At 39.1% G+C, this 19,771-nt stretch overlaps 1 pseudogene; it reads left to right on the top strand.

The window, feature by feature from the left end:
* LOC143665151 (serine-rich coiled-coil domain-containing protein 2 pseudogene) overlaps positions 1–16,200 on the top strand; it is a 49,549-nt pseudogene extending 33,349 nt beyond the window's left edge.
* The last annotated feature ends 3,571 nt before the right edge of the window (positions 16,201–19,771 follow it).

Here is a 19,771-nt window from a genome sequence, read left to right as displayed (position 1 = left end):
ATTGGAACACTTATTCATTGCTGGTGGGAATGTATAATGGTATAGCCACTGTAGAAAACTGTTTGGTGGTTCTTTAGAAAACTAAATATTGAGTTGCCCTTTGACCTTGTAATATCCCAATATTTACTCAGAAGAGCTGAAAGCAGTGCCATGAACACATTTGCATACTGATGTTCATAGCAGCATTATTCACAATTGCCAAAAGAAAGAAACTATCTAAGTGTCCATCAACAGATGAGTGGATAAGCAAAATGCGATATATACATACAATGGAATATTATGCAGTAATAAGAAGGAATGAGGTCCTGAAGCATATGACAACATGGATGAACCTAGAGGACATAATGATTTCGTTAGTGATCCCCCTGGAAAATGTAAACTCAGAGTCTTAAAATGTAGAATATAGGGATTAGAGACAGGAGCTAGAGAAGGGGGAGTGGTTACCTAATGTGTCCAGACTAGTTAATGAGATTGAACTTAAAAATATGGGAATGGATGCAAGGGATGCTAGTTCATTAGTGGATTTATAAGTAATAGTGCCATGTTGAAGGTGAATATGAAAGATAGGGATTGCTTAGAGCCATGTATATTAATGATTAGCACTGCAAATATAAATAAGCTCTTACATGAACTACTTCAAAAGTATGACACTTGTACAATCAGTTAATAATAGAAGGTATAGGGGAAAACTATTTATTGCATGCTATAGTCTATATTTAACAGGAATACATCACTAGTACCACAACAATTCTAGGAATAAATAATTGGGGGAGGAAGACAAAAGTTAAGGGGAGTTTTGGATTTTCTCTTTGGTGTAGGTATATCTATCTGTCATTTTTCTCTTTGGAGCCATGAAAATTGACAAAAATTGAGAGTGATGATAATTGTACAACTAAGTATGGATGTTGTGAAACATTGTTTATTTTTGGATAGAATATATGCTATGTGAACATATTGCAACAAAATCTACAGATTCAAAATAAATAAATAAAAAGAAAGATTCGAGTGCTAGAGAAAATGTGGAGCGGGGCATATCTAGTCAATGTTGGCAGGGTAGCAGAATGGGACTACCCTGGAGGGTAACAGAGTGGATCCACAGGAGGCTAGGTACAGGGTTGTCATATGATTAGGCAATCCTGTTACTGGGAATATACTCAAAAGAACTGAAAGCAGGCACTTGAATAAACATTTTCACTCTGATGTTTATGGAGACATTGTTCATGATACCCAATGGATGGAGGTGGCTAATGAGTTGACTGGAAAGCAGAAGGGTGAACAGGTGTACGCATATGTTGGAATATTGTGTGGCTACAGAAAGGAACAATGTCATGAGGCATGCACAAGATACATGAACCATAAGGACAGTATGTTGAGCAAAATAAGCCAGAAACAAAAGGACAAATATTGTATGGTCTCTTTTAGAAAATATAAGAAAATTGGGGCCTAGAATGTAAGCTCTTACAGTAGTCACCTACTCCCTGAAACATTAGAGACTCCCAAGTTAATAGGCCAAGCCCTTGATCTTGAGGTTTGCTCTAACAGAAACTAAGTCTACCTATAATTATGCATAAGAGTTATTTCCAGAGACTCTCTTTTGTTACTCAGATGTGGCCTCTCTCTCTCTAAGCCCAACTCTGCAAGGAAAATCATTATCCTCCCCTCATGTGGGCCGTGATATCCAGGAGTGTAAGTGTCCCTGCAATGTGGAACATGACTCACAGGCATGAGCCTGGCCCTGGCACCATAGGATCAACAACATCTTCCTGACCAAAAAAGGGAAAAGAAATGTACAAAATAAAGTATCAGTGGCTAAGAGAATTCAGATAGAGTCAAGAGGCTATTCTGGAGGCTACTCTTATGCAAGCTTCAGCTAGATATTGCTAATTGCCGTGATATGCCCAAGCCCCAACCAACAGTATTCCTGTAAACCCCAAAGAATACCCACGGCTCTGAGACTCTATAAATATTTTACTCACTAAATTTATTTTTCAGAAGCCTTTAACCTCCAGATGGTTCTTAGCCCAGATAAGCCCCCAAACCCAGTCTTCCCAAGAGTATCAACCAGTTGCATCCCCCGACCCCATAATGTTGGCACCCTTTTTTAATATGAAAAAGTTATAATGGTCATTGTCCAGATATCCCTAAAGTTTGGTAGAGGATCAAAGGAAAAATATGAGTTGTAACAGAGAAGATAGGATTTAACAAATGAGTCTGACTACCGAATCATGTTTCTTTTTAGTCACCAGTGTCTTAGAGCAGCTAGAAGGAAACGCCTGAAATGGTTGAAACTGTAACCCATATCATACTTTGAAATTTGTTCTAAAACTGCTTGTGAAAATGTACTTTGAAATTTATCACTTTTTTGTATATTTATTTCATAATAAAATTCATTAAAAAGAGGTGATAAATAGAAAACAATTAGCAAGATGGCATGTATAAAGCAAACAATATCTATAATGGCATTAGTCATAAATGGTCTAAACACTTCAACTAAAATGGAGTGTTTCAAAAGGTAAGTCTAAATATATGCTTTCTAGGAGAAACATTTTAAATATAAAGATATAGAAAAGGAAGGATAAAAGGTCTACCATGAAAACAGTAATCAAAAGTTGGAGTGGCTATGTTAATGTCAAAGTAGACTTCAGAACAAGGAATATTACAAGGGATAATGGGGAATATAACATAATGATAAAGGGGTCATTTAATCTAAAAAGCATAAAACTCTAAAATGTGTGTGCACTGAAAGGTAGAGCTTCAAAATATTTTTTAAAATCCAAATATAAATGAAAAAAAAGACATTCACAATTATAGATGGAGATTTTAATTCTCCTCTTTCAGTAATTGTTAGAAGTAGACAAAAAATCAGTAAGGATTAAATGACCTGAAAAACACTATCAACTAATTTGATTTAATTCACACTTACAGAACATTTCACCTAAAAACAGCAGAACATATGTACTTTTCAAATGCATATGGAATGTGCAAGTGATTAAGATCATATTTTGGGCCATAAAACAATCTCAACAAATTTAAAAGAATTGAAATTTTATCTGAAAACAATGGAATTAAACCAGAAATAAAATATGGAAATATGTCTGATAAGTCCCCAAATATTTGGAAATAAAAATACAAATTTTTAAAGAACCCACAAATCAAACAAGAAGTCATAAGGAAAATTAGAAAAAATGTTAAGCTGAATGAAAATTAATGTAGAAGTGTCAGCATTTGTGGAAAGCAAGTAATGCAGTTCTGAGAAGGAAAAATATAGCATTAAATATCTACATTAGAAAATAATAAAGGTCTCAAATCAATAATCTAAATTTCCAGTCAAGAAACTAAAACAAGACCAAATTAGACCCAAAGCAAAAAGAGGGAAGGAGATAATGATAAAAGCAGAAATTCATTAAATTTAAAATTGTAAAAAGAGTATAAGTGAAACTATGTTTCAGAAAGATCAATAAAATTCATAAATTCTAGCCAAACTAATCTGAAAAGGAGAGATGATTCAAATTTCTAATATCCAGAATTAAGGGGGCAGGGGAGTCATCTTTTATCCTATAGACCTTAAAATAGTAAGGACATATCAAGATCAACTGTATGCCAATACATCTGCTAATGTAGATTAAAGGAACTAGTTCCTCGAAAGAAACAAACTGCTAGAGCCCACTCAAGAAGAATTGGATAACTTAAACATGTCCAAATCTATTAAATAACTTAAGTTTGTAGCATAATTCTTCCCACAAAGGAAACACCAGCCCTAGATTACTTCATTTAAAGATGAAGTAATACAAATTCTACAAACTGTTCAAGAAAATGAAGAGGAAGAAATTCTTCACACCCCATTTTATGAGATTAACATTACCATGGTACCAAAACCAGATAAATGAGATAAAGATATTACAAGAAAAGTAAACTACTAGCCAATATTCCTCATAATCAGTGACAAAAAATCCTCAACAAAATATTAACAAATTGAATCCAGCAATATTAAAAAGGGGAAATTCATCACAATAAAATGAGGTTTATCTCAGGAATGCATGTTGGTTTAACATTTGAAAAGCAAACACTGCAATTCAACCCTATTAAAAGAAAAAGGATTAAAATCTATAATCATCTCAATATATGCAGACAAAATTTGATGTTTCAACTTTGATTTATGATAAAAATACAAAAACTTCACAGCAATCTAGATTTAAAATAGAACCTCCTCAAGTTCTGACAAAGGGAGGGCATCTGTGACAAAGGGAGGGCACCTATGGAAGTTTACAGCTAATACCAACTTGAAGATGAAATGTTGACAGCTTTCCCCTAGGAGGAGTAACAAGTCAAGGAAAGATGTCCGTTCTCATTCCCTCAATTCAGCATTATACTGGAGAGCCTAGCCAGTGTGATAAGATAAAAAATAATAATAATAAAATAAAAAATCAGTTGAAAAAGAAAAAATACAGCTTTTTATTTACAAATTAAAAGATTTTCTAGGTAGAAAATACCAAAGAAGCTACAAAAAAGCTACTACAGAAAATGAATGTGTTTAGTAAAGTCTTTAGGATACAAGATTAAAATAAAAATCCATTTTATTTCTATATATTAGTGTGGTAGGGTAGAGCTACCCCAGAAAAACATGTTCTTAATCCATTCCTTGGGTGCGTACCCATTACAAATATTATCTCATTAAGATGTTACTTTGGTTACAGTGTGGCCAAATGAATCAGGTTGGGTTTTATTCTGGACTACTGAAGGCCTTTAACAGAGAGAAAAGCCAGAGGGAGCTCACAGAAGCTGAATATCAAAGAACACAGAAGAGAAGGGAGAGGCCAGGAGAGGCAGGCATGCACAGTGCCATGTGACAGAAAAGCTATGGATGAAGGATCACAGCCAGCTAGCTCCAGAATGCCACAGTCTTCTAGGAGAAAGCATCTCCTTAATGATGCCTTGATTTTGGGCTCCTCCGAGCTTCAAAACCGTGAGCCAATAAATTCCCTTTGTTGGCACCAACCCATTGCATATTTTGATAGCAAAACAACTATCAAAGAACAGTTGGCAAGATACTGAGTTGTTTATATATAACCTGGTCATTCCCAGAAACTTCAGATACTTATGTGACGCCTTAGACTCAGAGTTAGAGCACTGAAGGTATGGAAGTCAGCAGTACCCCATCTGGCAACTGTTAAAAAAGCTGAAAAAGTATCAGACTACATCTAGAGATATGAATGAAACTGATCTGGAAAGGACTAAGGTAAATAAAAATAATGGGTAAAGGATGATAGTGTCCGTATTTTAAAACTTCAACTTCTGTGTGACACTAAAGGGAGAAATGTTTATTTAATGCAAAATTTCTGTGTGACACTAAAGGGAGAAATGTTTATTTAATGCAAAATTTATATTTTGGGTAGTGCATTTCCTAATGTAACCTGTATGGCCAATTTAGTTGAACACCATAAGTACATGGAATCTTGAATAGGGCATGAGATTTTGTTGGTTTGTGCAAGTTAGTGTGACGCCCCAATATATCCCAGAGTAATTGGGGTCATGAATAAAGAAGTATTTGTAAAGTCCCCTTGGGGAAATGGGGGAAAAGGAGTGAATATTCGACTTCCCTATTTGGAGAATTCCTAATTGGGTACAACCAAATCAATAGGCCGAGCCCTCATCTTGGGGTTTGCCCCTATGAAACTTATTCCTGCAAAGGATAGGCTGAGCCTACTTAAAATTAGGCCTAAGAGTCAGCCCCAGAGAACCTCTTTTGTTGCTCAGATGTGGCCTCTCTCTCTAAGCAAACTCAGAAGGTAAACTCACTGCTCTCCCTCCTATATGGGACATGACTCCCAGGGGTGTAAATATCTCTGGCAATGTGGGACAGAACTTTGATGAGATGGAACCTGGCATTAAGGGAGTGAAAAAGCCTTCTTGACCAAAAGGGGGAAGAGAGAAATGAGACAAAATAAAGTTTCAGTGGCTGAGAAATTTCAAGCAGAGTTGAGAGGTTATCCAGGAGTTATTCCTATGCATTATATAGATATCTCTTTTTAGTTTATGTCATACTGGAGTGGCTGGAGGGAAGCACCTGAAACTGTTGAGCTGTGTTCCAGTAGCCTTGATTCCTGAAGACAATTGTATAAAGATACAACATCTATAATGTGACCTTGTGATTGTGAAAACCTTGTATCTGATGCTCCTTTTATCCAGGGTATGGATGAATGAGTAAAAAAATATGGATTGAAAAATAAATAAATAATAGGTGGGACAAAGGGTAAAATAAATTGGGTAGATGGAATACGGGTGGTCAACGAGAGGGAGAGTTCAGGTGCATGGTATGTATGTGCCAAGTCCAACTCAAGTAAACGTCCAAACAGGGTCAGAAGGGGCAGTGGGAGATTAAGAAAAACACAACACAGAGTTAAAGAAAGTGGGGGCTAGGTTGTTCATTGCCTGACTGAAGGCAATGACCCCAAGAAGCCAGCACAAGTTGATTTTATACCGCTTAACAATAGAATTCTAGATAGGGCAGTGCAGTCCATGAAAATGTGCTTGATGTAAAGAATAGGAGTACAGACTTTTCTTGAGAACAGAGTGAACATTAATTAGCCTGTTTGAAACTGCAGAGGCAGAATTTTCCCACAGTGAGGCCAGATTAGATAAGGTGCAGCCCAGGCCAGACCTTATCACACAGGAGACCAAGAGGCCATGCCTCCAAGGTTATTCTGACGTGGCTTTGCCAGCAGGCAGAGGCCTGTTTCATGAAAAACCTGACCTGGGCCCCTTTTTTATTCTCAAAGAAGAGTCTCAAGTTTTCTCCTGATGGCCCCTTTGTGACTGTGCCTGTCTTAGGTTGTTCCTCCCCTGAGGAATCTTACCCATCTTTGGCTAACCAGTCATCTTCCAGGGCCAAGTATGGTGATGTTTCAATCGCACAAGTGCTGTTGCATTTTAAGTGATTGAATTTCGTCTCCTACCATAATTAGTTTGTTCTAAGTCATCTATATGCAATTAATTTCCTTATCCATTTTAACCTGCCAAGTCCATACTTCTTTTTGCATCTTCATGCCATTTTTGCACATAATGTGCAGTTTGAATTTCTTGTGTTAAAGCCACTCCAGCTACTGCAGCTGTAGTAGTGAGGGCTATGATTCCCAAGATTACCATGATTAAAGTATCAATTAATCTTTTGGTGCATTTAAACATATATTGTGACATTTTGAATAAAACCTGTATATCAGGTGAAGATTTCCGTGGTTGAGTTTGGTTCACAGGAAGCCATACTCCAAGGCACCTTCTTAAATGAAGAAGAGCCTGATTCGTAGAAATAGAAGAATTAAAGCAGATAAATAATTGACCATCAGAACATAGTATTTCTGATGAGAATGAATTAAAAGCAGTTGTTCCTGCTAAAATAATATAAGGATTAATCACACAAGTTTGAATATAACCAATTTGATTAATTTTAAATTTAAGAGAGCGTGCATTTTTTATGATACCTTCACACAACAGTGGCCAAAATCCAATTAGCTTCCACGACTGGGCCCAATTTGGTCCTCTGGAAACTGGCTAGGGACCTAGAGGAGCTTCCTGGGGCCTAGATATCTTTATCAAAGTACACCTCCTTCCAGGAGGATAGCCAGTCCCCCGCAACATTAGTTGCACGCAATGGCAGCAACAGGTGAACAGAACAGACCCCACAAATACATCTTTCCCTTGCATTCAGCCCTTAGAATCTGATCTGCTCTCAACGCCAGCCATAGTTATTTTGGGGCAAATTTAGTTTATACATATATATTTTATATAAATACAGGACAAAGCATTAAAATATATTGCCTAAAAGGGATTTAGGTATTAGTCATCAGCTGGCGGCGGTGTTTCCGCTGGTTCTTGAGTGGTCAGCTCAACTCCATCCTCATTATCAGTGGCTCAGTCTGCTGCTCTGAGTCATGTCTCACACAGAGTTCTGGGACCCAAAATGGTTGCTCTGCATCTTCTGGAAAAACACAAACATTACCTCTTCCCTACATTAAAGCAGGATCAGGTCCTTTCCATGACCTGTCTGTAAATTTTTCCACTGTGCTAATGCTGTGAGATGTGTGAGTGTTCCCTGGAAATGAGTTTCAGCTGGTATGAGGGAATTTTTAAGATTTAAAAAATTTAAAGTATAAAGAGCTAAAGCTAACCTTCGTTGAGGGGAGGTAAGGTATTCACCCTCTTTTTGTTTTTCAAACACTGATTTAAGAGAACGATGAGCTCATTCAATAATGGCTTGTCCTTGCAGATTACGTGGGATTCCTGTGGTGTGAGAGATATGGAAATATGTGCAAAATTGTTTAAAACTGTGACTTGTATAAGCTGGGCCATTATCTGTTTGAGTGCTGCTGGCTTACCCATAATGGGAAATGCAGCCAGGCAATGCAAAATAACATGTTTTGCACTTTCCCCTGATTGGCAGGTAGCAAAAATGAAAGCAGTGTAAGTATCAATAGTAACATGTACCCATTGCATGCAACCAAATTCTGCAAAATGAGTTACATCCATTTGCCATAATTGGTTAGGTCACAAGCCATGAGGATTAATTCCAAAATGAGGAACTGACTGAAAAGGAATGCAGAAATGACAGGTTTTTACAATTGAACATGCTTGATTTTTAGTAATTTTAAATTCCTTTCTTAGTGCTTCAGAGTTCTGATGACATTTAGAATGTGAATGTTGAGCAGTTTTGTCATCATTTACTCCAATAAAAATGACATTTGCTAACATATGATCAACCATACCATTTCCAGGAGCAAGGGGCCTCCGCAATTGAGTATGAGAACGAATATGTCCAATGAAAACTGGACAGGTTCGGGCATGTAGAAGTTTTTGTAATGTAGTAGACAATGTAAATATTTGAGGTGAGAATGTATGACCTAATGTAGCAGTTTCAATGTAAGTGAAAACATGTACTAAGTATTGACTATCACTATATATGTTTAACGGCCATGAAGGAAAATAATTTAAAGCCATGCAAATAGCATAAAGTTCAGCTTGCTGGGCAGAAGAAACAGACACATCTTGTTTTTGAGAGCCTTCTGCACTGTAAAATCCTGCTGCTGTTTAATAGCCACCAGGAATACTACTAAAGCAGTAGGTATAGGGTGAGTTTGAACAATTTTTGGAAAAATACAATCATGATGTTGAGAAAATTGAAGTGGTTTATCAGGTGGATAATGATTATCAGTGCTATTAGGGCAATTAGCTAGACTGATTTGCCAGGGATCAGAAACTTCCCAAAGCCAAGATTGTTGTTGAGAAGTATAAGGTACAATAATTTTATCAGGCTCTTTGTTATTCATCTGTGCCAGGTGCTGTTGGCCCTTTGCAATTAAAGTGGCTATAGCCTCAAAGTAAGGCAGCAAAGATTTATAAGGAATGTGTTGTAAGTAAATCCATTCAAGAGGGCCTTGGATTTGCCATAACACTGCTGTAGGTAGATATGAAGTTTGGAGAATAATTAAAAAACAAGTTTGTTGTGGATTCACACGGGTTAATTGTGCTGACTGAATGGCCTGATTAACTTGAGAGAGCACCTTCTGCCTCTGGAGTAATTTGTCAAGGAGAACTGGAATCTACGTCACCCTCGAGAATTACAAATAAAGGACTTAAGTCTGAAGTGGTTAACTTTAAGGATGGCCGGAGCGAGTTAATGTCTCCCCAAAGTTTCCGAAAGTCATTTAATGCAGTAAGGGAATCAGTCCTGATTTGTAATCTTTGAGGTTTAATTCTTTGGCCATCCACTATATAACCTAAGTATTGATAAAGTGCTACTTTTTGAATTTTTTTGGGTGCTATCAACAAATGAGACTGTCTCAAGTCTCTTCCAGATGCCCAGATATAATTAATAATTGATTTGGATCTTTACAGGACACCATATAATGGATAATATAAGAATCTGGAAATTGTTCTCTAATAGGTAAAATAGCAGCTGCCACATACTTTTGGCATAAAGTTGGATTATTAGTCATGCCCTGAGGCAACACCTGCCAACAATATCTTAATACAGGAGCTTGAAAATCAAGCTGTGGCACTGAAAAATCAAATCTTTCAGTATCTGATGGGTGTAATGAAATGGCGTTAAAAGCATCTTTTAAGTCTACAATTATCAAATGAAAGTTCCAAGGTATCATAGTTGGTGAAGGCAGACCTGGTTGTAACAGCCCCATGGGTTGCATAGTTGCATTGACAGCTCTAAGGTCTTGAAGTAGTCTCCACGTTCCTGATTTCTTTTTAATGATGAAAATTGGAGAATTCCAAGGACTGTTAGTTTCTTTTATATGCCCTGCTAATAATTGTTCTTTTACTAAAGCATGGACTGCTTGTAATTTTTCTCCTTTTAGCGGCCGCTGATATACCCACACTGGACTATCTGAAAGCCATGTTATTTAATCAGCAGTCCTTTGAGTAGGGGTTTTGATCAAGGCTGCCTCTAAAACAGGCTGTCATGGTGTGAAGAGAGAGGAAAACCCGATTTCAGACCAATGACATACATTTCTGTGAGACCTGGATTGGATAGAGTTGGCCTTTTGATGTTTCCCTAACCTTGAGGAGGAATAAATCCTTGTTTTAACATCATAGCTGTGACAGCATTGCTTGGACTAACAAGTAATACACCCATACCTCCAAGCACATCTTGTCCCCTTAGATTTAAAGGAATGTCTTTAAGAATATATGGTTGGAACCATCCTTGTTGTCCATCTGGATCTTGCCATTTTAAGAGTTTAGAGCTTTGACTATGGCTAGTGACAGCTCCAATGCCTTGTAAATTGGCAGCCATTTCTTCTTTGGGCAATGAAGAAGGCCAGTATTGTTCAGATATTACTGAAACATCAGCTCCAATATCTAAAAGACCTTTAAAAGTTTCCCCTTCAATAAGGAGCTCTAATTCTGACCTCTCTGATTTAATTATTTGTGCCCAGTAAGCTGAATTTTTGAGACAGAATTTTATTTGAGATTTTAATAAGAGGAACTAAAACAATTTGAGCAAAACAGGTATCAGTCAACAATTGAACAATTTCATAATTAGCTTGTGCTATTACTTTAATTTCCCCTTCATAAGCAGCATCTATAACTCCTGGATAGACTTGCAAACCTTGAGCAGACATACTGCTCCTTCCTAAAATCAACCCCACTGTTCCTTTTGGAATAGGGCCATGCATTTCTGTGGGAATCACCTGAGGCCCCATTTGAGGAGTCAGTACGACTCGGGAGGTGGGACTGTGGTACAATCCTGCGCTTCCGGTGGTTGTGTGGAAAAGGTCTGTGCAGGGATTGATGGAGAATCCATCAGAGGAGGGGCTCCCTTTGGCATGGTATGAGTTGGCCTCATTGCAAGTGGATTTATTGTTACAGTCCTGTACAGTTTGGTGGGGCTGAGGCAGCCCCTCTGCAGTTTCCCTGCCGAGGAGGAAGAGACCGACCAGAGATGGAGGTTTGAGATTGAAACTCATTAGCCCAATGTTTTCCTTTTTCACATCAGGGACAAAGAGCAGGAGCTTTATTAATAAATCTATCCTTACCATCTCAAGCAAAATGTCCTGGCTTGCCACAATTGAAACAAGCTTCTTTTACTTTCCCCATCCTGATCCGATTGGACAACAGGGACCCTTTCAAGGCTGCAGCTAAAGTTATACCCTGTGTGTAAGAGGGTCCAATTTCAGAGCACAGCCTGTTTTTTCTGAGATATTTCCAGTTTTCTTATAAGGCTGAATAGCATTTTGACAAGCTTTATTCGCATTTTCAAAGGCCAATTGTAGGACTAGAATATCTCTGGCCTCAGGGTCCTCTACAATTCTACCTATATTTTGAAAAAGCCTGCAAGCAAAATCTTCATGTGGTTCCTCTGGGCCCTGTCTAACCTTGCTAATATCTGTTGTTTTTTTCTCCTGAGTAGGCAAATGTCTCCAGGCCATAATTGCTGCTTTGGCAGACTGCTCATAACACTGATTTCCAAATTGAAGCTGTTGATTTAACTGTTCATATTGGCCAGTCCCTGCTATCATTTCCACTGTTATGGGGATATTATTTCTCCAGTTTCTAAAAGCCTGTTGTTGGCATTTATCATACCAATCAGATTTCCATAATAAATAGTCTCCTCCATTTAGACAGGCTTTGGCAAGGGTAGTCCCATCTTCAGGGGTTAAGGGATTTCCACTGAACAAAGAGTCCGAAAGAGCCAAAGAAACTGGCACTGTTGCTCCACATTGAGTGCATGCATTTTTCAATTCCTTTAAAGTTTTAGATGAAATAGGTTCATGAAATCTTTGAACCTGGCCCTGGATGTGAGGATGAGGCCCTTCAAATGTAGGAAACATTTGAAAATCAACTGTACCTTCCCCCCTTTCTTTAGCTGCATGCAGAGTGCATTCTAAAGGGGTTAATTCTGGCTCCAGAGGTGGAGGAGTGGGAAATACAGGAGTAGTTACACAAGGGCCATGATATTCATTCAAAAAGTAGCATCTTTTTCCCCAGGTCACCATGGCCTGTATTGGGGGGGGCAATATCATAACATAAATTAGGTGGTGTTTCCTTTATAGAAAGTGTGGTCAAATCAGGATAAGTCATTAAAGGCAGACCAGGAGATGCCAGAGGAAGAAATGGAGATGCCAGAGGAAGGGCATCATCTATTCCTGGCTTATCATCCTTCCCTTTTTTATTATTTGTTGTACAATTAGGAGGATCAATAATGGCAACCGAGGATGAAGATTCTTTTTTTTTTTTTTTTTTTTTTTTAAAGGAAAGACAGAGAGAAGGAAGGAAGGATAGAAGGAAGAAAGGGAAACATCTTTAAACATTTTCTTGTTTTATTGTATTTTGTTTTTTTGTTTTTGTTACATGGGCTGGGGCCGGGAATCGAACCGAGGTCCTCCGGCATAGCAGGCAAGCACTTTGCCCGCTGAGCCACCGCGGCCCGCCCAGGATGAAGATTCTTGTACTGACTGCACCATTTTGACACATTCATGATCTGGAGAAAGCAGATCATGAATTAACATCCACAAAGTAAAAGTACAAACTAGAATGTGGTTAGGACCAAGAAACTCATACCTGCTTTTTAGTTGTATCCCTACTTTTGCCCAAGTCTGAGGATTAACTGTGCCCTCTTCTGGAAACCATGGGCAACAATCCTGTACACAACTAAGGAAAGTTTCTAACTGAGATTGAGAAAATTTAGTGCCTCTAGTAGACAGCATAGATTTTAACATCTGAGTATAGAGTTTCCTTTTTGCTGAACCTGAATTCCCCACATTTAACACCTAGCTTGAAAACCATAGCAAGGATATACAGAGATGAGGCTCCCAGTCTTTCTACAGAGGGGTTCCATATCCATTTGCTTGTGTGACTACAGATTAGCGAAAGGGGAATGACCAAGCATTTTGAGGAGTATTGGACACAGCAGGATCAGAATTGACATGAGACTGGGAGACACAAAGAGTCATCATGGTCTCTTTTTAGACTAAGGGGCTATTAAGGGCAGGAGTCCTAGCTAAAAAATCTTAACATCCCCGAGTACATAATTAGAATTGATAGACTTGGGAATTGGAATAACTCCTATGTTGGATTCCTGGTTTGTAGAATAAGAGCATGATAGTGGAGGGGGTGCCGGTCCGGGGAGGGGGCTCTGCGGACAACTGGGACAGGCAGCTGGGATGTGACCTGCGGTGCTGCCCCACCTTCTGTCCTGGCACTGGCTGGTCTAGGTGACCCACAGCCGAGTTGTGGCCGAGGAGGCACTGCGACCTCCACACGATTCTGTCAATTTTTAAGACAAATGCACCTTATAGCTCATAGAAGAAAAAACGCAAATCAAGATGTTTTGGGGTTCCAAGTTGCCAAAGTATGGAACAAAATCTGTAAGAAATACACTGCAGCCAATGCCAAATGGAATGCCTGTTAGTTTGTTTGGAACTTCCAAGAGTAGCAGTATCCAAAGTGACATACAAAATTGTCCATCATCCCAGTCATTTAATTGGAGAAAAGCAGATAAATACCACCTTGCTGAACAAAGTGCTGGAAAGCCCAAGAGTACTGCAAATACACATGCTAAATTAATTGATCCTGAAATACATGCTCCTGCTTAAGGAATGTTTGATAAAAGTGAAATAAAGGGAGGTCTACAAAGCGTTTCTTTATTCACATCAGAGTTATCAAAGCTATCCACTATGTTTGTGCCATCTACAGAAGAGTTAAACCAAAAGTCTTTATCTGGATCATCTAACTTAGGTAAATTCACCAAACATTAAGAAGGACTTCATATTCTCCCATCAGTGCTCCAAAATCACAATTGAATGAATTTTATGGAAACCAGTTGGCCAATAGCATGGAGAGACCTAGAGCAAAGTCCTGTGCCACTAGAAGCAAGTCTGGAGAAAGCTTAGCCCAGACCCCAGATCATATTAAATCTATTACTTGTGAAAAAGTGATAAAGTCACTAAGATTTTCACATTCCATTCAGAATTTCTCGCTTCTGCTTTCATCTATAACTAGATCACATTCCTTCAATAGAGCAATAGAGCTTACAGAGCCTTACCGGAACCAACAGCTACCCATCAGAATACGTCTGACATTTAATATTCTAACAAGAAATTGCCGTCAGGTAGAAGCACTCAATGGGGATGAACATTTAGGGTTTGGGTTTAACAGGCCTTATGCAGCTACTGAGAAGATGTTGGTTTTACCAAATGGCCCAGGCTTAACTTCCACTTTGGTTTATAGGACAGTTCATCCCTTTTTACTGAAATCCAGTAGGTCTTCTTTTGCCGGGAATAACTTAGCTGATGGTAATAAAAATTCACGTGCTGACACGTGTATAGGAGAGGATGCTCCAGTTTTGGCTAAGAACAGAGCTACTGATAAAGACCAAGAACTAAATGAAAATGATAGCTATGGAACAGGTAACGACCAGACCACGAAGTGTAATGCTAAGGTTAGATACCTGAGTGATGATGTGGATGACATTTTCTTTTTGTTATTGTCATCTTCTGAAAAGATGATTTAAGTCGAGACTTCAGTGATGATTTTATAGAGACAGAAGACTCTAACAGAACTCAAATAACTCTAGAGGAAATTTCTCTCAAAGGAGAAAAGCATGAAAATGTACCACCAAAGGATATATTTGATTCCTCCAAGGAAAATGAAAAATCCTGCAGTAAAACTGACAAATGGATAGATATAAGTGTGTCTGATAGGAGAGAATGTACAAAACATACGATCTGGGAATAACTGATTTCTCTACATACAGGTTACAGAGCTGGTTCTACATCTGAACTTTCTCCATCTGATAGCTCGGATGGCACCTACATGTGGGGTGAAGAGGGCTTGGAACCCACTGGGAATGTCCATCTGGTTGGGAGCTATGAGTCCTCTGAAATGAACAGCATTGATATTCTGGATAATCTTGAATCATGTGACCTTGAGACTGATGACTTATGAACGATGTGGATCTGCCTGAGAATGCACCTCTTGAAAATGTGGGTCATGACAATATGAACCGCTTTGAATGGTCGGACAGAAATGTCCAGCAGTCTCAGGAAGGGTTTTGGAAAAGGCCACCCCAGCAGTGGAGTACACAGTAGCATTACCACCTCAGCCATCCTGACCACCATCATCACCATGGAAAAGTGACCTGAGCAGCAATTCTCCCTATAGAGAACCCCCTTTGGGTCATTTTGAAAGCTATGGAAGGATCCCATTTTTCCAGTTTCAGAAGGTGTTTGTGGATGTACCAGAACATATAGTGATATTGGATGAGATGACCCTCTGGCACATGGTCCAGGATTGCACTGCTGTAAAAACTCAGTTACTCAAACTGATGTGTCTGTTGCATCAGCATGATGGAAGTGATTCATTGTGTGATGTTCAGCTGTCATCTACATCCAGTCCAGAACCAGAGGATGGTGATCAAATACATAAGAATGAAGATTTATTAAATAAAATAAAACAACTTAGAGAGGAAATTAAGAAAAAGATGAAAAAGTCCAACTATTAGAATATCAGCTTGCAACTTGGTGTAACTGCCACCAAAAATCTAAAAAGGAAAAATCTGCATATGCTGATAAATATATCCAAACATCCTGGAGAAGAATTCCTCCTCAAGTACTACAGCCTTCCAAAGCCTTCCCAGACCTACAGACCATGCCCAGGGAAAACTAACAAAGCCGCAACACACCAAGGGCTGTAGTGAAAGTGCACCCAGAGCATGCTTGAGGGCGATGCATATCTAAATGAAAGCTGTGCACAAGGCTTGCAACAAGAAAGCAGTTATAGTCTGGATGACCAGCCTTTTTCCCCAAGCCCACAGTTCACTAAAGACATGTCTAAGGATACACCTTGTTCTAGTTGCTAGCTGCTGGAATGCAACACACCAGAGTTGGATTGACTTTTAATAAGAGGGGATTTATTTTGTTAGTTCTTCAGAGGAAAAGCAGCTAACTTTCCACTGAGGTTCTTTCTTATGTGGGAAGGCACAGGGTGATCTCTGCTGGCCTTCTCTCCAGGCCTTTGGGTCCCAACAACTTTCCCTGGGGTGATGTCTTTTTGCATCTCCAAAGGCCTGGGCTGAGCTGCAAGTGCTGAGATGAGGTATGCTGAGCTGCTTGGCCTGTGCTACATTGAGCTCTCTCATTTAAGCACCAGCCAATTAAATCAAACATCATTCATTACAGCAGGCACGCCTCTTAGCTGACTGCAGATGTAATCAGCAACAGATGAGGAATTCACGTACCATTGGCTCATGTCCACAGCAACAGAACTAGGCAGTTCACCTGGCCAACTTGACATCTGAACCTAACTACCACATGTCCACCCTTTGTCAATTTGGCAACTATATGCATCATCGTAAACAATATTAAAGTGGCACAAATTCTCTTCTGGCTGTGGACCTATGAATCTCAAAAACAAGTTATCGGGTACCAATATGCAAAGGAGGGACAGTCACAGGACCCATAGGGCGAAATTGGAAGGAAAACCTGCAGGGCAAACACCATTGGATTTCAAAGTCTGAAAGTCATTTTTTTTTTTTCAGCTTTAGAAAGTGGCCGTCCCACCCTTTCCAAGGGCTATGCAGTGGCCCACTTCTTTTGTTGAGGAGACCACCTTTTTCTCGGCTCCACTCTCTCCAGGCATCGGAGCCACACCTGGGCTCTCTGCCATTTCCATGGCACATGCTCAAACCCTCCATGTGGTGGCAGCCAGGCTCTCCCCAGTCCCCAAGTAGCGTGCTATACCTTCTCAAAGGCCTGAGGCAGCACAACTCTTCCACTGCAACGAATGGGAGACTCATCCTCTGCCCACAGGGCAAACTCATCCTCTCCATGTATATGGGTGGGTCCACTCTCCTGGCCCAGGTTTCTTGGCTTCAGACCCAAGCTTCCATGGTTCTCACTCTGCAAACTCCAATTTGTCCCTTTTTTCGTCCCCCTTTGTCCAAATTGGCAGTGGTTCCATTTACACCAACAGTTTCTTCAAGCACTCCAGGACTTCTCCATCATTCTCTTCACAATTCCTCCAAGATCTTCCCCTTAGCCATCCAAAACACCATTTCAACATATTTGGTATTTGCAAACTGCAGCAGCACCCCACTCTTGGTACCAAATCTGTTCTAGTTTGCTAGTTGCCAGAATGCAACACACCAGAGATGGATTAGCTTTTAATAAAAGGGTATTCATTTCGTTAGTTCTCCAGAGGAAAGGCAGCTAACTTTCCACTGAGGTTCTTTCTTATGTGGGAAGGCACAGGGTGATCTCTGCTGGCCTTCTCTCCAGGACTCTGGGTTCCAACAACTTTCCCCAGGGTGATTCCTTTCTGCATCTCCAAAGGCCTGGGCTGAGCTGCGAGTGCTGAGATGAGGTATGCTGAGCTGCTTGGCCTGTGCCACATTGAGCTCTCTCATTTATGCACCAGCCAATTAAATCAAACATCATTCATTACAGCAGGCATGCCTCTTAACTGACTGCAGATGTAATGAGCAACAGATGAGGTTCACATACCATTGGCTCATGTCCACAGCAACAGAACTTAGGCACATTCACCTGGCTAAATTGACATCTGAACCTAACTACCACACACCTTCCAAAGCAAATTTGAACATGAACACGAATGCTCCAGAGCCTTGAGATTTGTCAAATAATAACATTATTGACATGCAGTTTGTACCCAGTTCTCAACAGACCCTCCACCAATCAAGTAGAGCATACCAGGCTAAGAGAGATGGAAGAAATGAGTTTTTACTAAGGGGCTATATGTCTTAGCCCAAGTCCTTACAGCTGTTACAGCCATGCATCTTGAATTCTTTGGGACCTCTTCCAGTTCCTGAAATATTTCCAGATAGGACTGCCACTTGTAAGAAGGCACCAATAATCACAACACGTAATTCAGCAAAACTTCAGCCAACATCCTGTCAGACAAATCTTAGCAATAATTCAAATCTAACAATATCTAAGCTCGGCTCCCTTCTAGCTCCTTCAAACAGAAACAAATGAGTAACCCCCAATAAGAGCCTCAAAACTTCCAGGCCAAGACAAGCATCCCAACACCACTAACACGAAGAAAAGAAAATCATGCAGAATCCGAATGGCAATTTGCATTCTGGTGATTGTTTAGCCTCTAATCAATATTCTCATCTTCCTAAACCAAAGATACATTAAGTACATAACTATCACCTACCAATATATATATTTTTAACAAACTCGTCTGTTCTATAATAGCTTTACCTACATTTTGCTACTATGGTGAAGTTTCCATCAAAAGCCTGCAAATCTTAAATATTAAAATATGGAAGCTTCTACTAGTTTGGCTCTTTCATTTCCTATCTGGGTTGAAGCATACATACCATTTGAATATACTTTGTTTCAAGTAAACACAAAAGTTTGCTTACCCATTTCAGTAGCCTTCGGAGGCTGTAATCATATTATCTATTCCTCTGCATAACAGAAAATTAATAATATCCCACTTATCAGGCAAGCAATGTGCTTTGCTGATTTAATCCTTTTAACATCTGTATTAATTGTGGTTATTAGAAACTTGCCCTTTTCCACTTGTCTGTCCTGTGAATATGGCTTTTATTTTAATGAAAGATATTGATGATAATGGAAGATGGTAGTCAGTAAGTAGAGTTCTGGCCAGTGTTTGTACGCTTGAAAGGTCTATGCAAAAACTTTATGATGAATATAGGAGATAGGCTTAGTGGAAATCTAGGTAAGCTTTATTTTTCCTTGCTAGGATCAGCAAACTATTTTATTCATTTAACAGACAGATTCTCCAGGCTATAAAGAAACAATGATGTGTTTCTTTAACATCTTGATATAAGCATAGCACACACAACCTACACACCCACCCTCCATTTGTGCTGGTATTTGCAACTTGGTAAATTTTGGAAGGAGCTCAAGATACATCTTGAAGTTGGCACCTGAAGTTATTTCTCTTTGTAAAATATGTTGGTTCTAAAGTTTTGCTGTAATTCGTATTTGAACCCTATAGGTTTATGGATCCATGTTATTTGTTTTAAGGTTCCACAGCATATCTTTTAAATTAAGTCTTTATTGTAATATTTGTAGTTATTGACTTTCTGCTATTCTGAAGACTAGAATAATGGACTCGATACATTCGCACAAAACTATGGTGAACACCTAAGGATTTAAAGCTATTTTGCACAACAAAAAAAATTAAAATGTTTTGAGAAAAATTAAATTTAAGTAAGGCTATCTTGAGAAAATCTGGAATTCATAGTAATTTAGTTTTTCTCAGTTTTCCAGGTTTC

This window comes from Tamandua tetradactyla, chromosome 21 (assembly GCF_023851605.1).
Source record: "Tamandua tetradactyla isolate mTamTet1 chromosome 21, mTamTet1.pri, whole genome shotgun sequence".
Lineage (NCBI taxonomy): Eukaryota > Metazoa > Chordata > Mammalia > Pilosa > Myrmecophagidae > Tamandua > Tamandua tetradactyla.
Note: the sequence above shows the minus strand (reverse complement) of the source record. Positions and strands in the feature narration are given on the sequence as shown.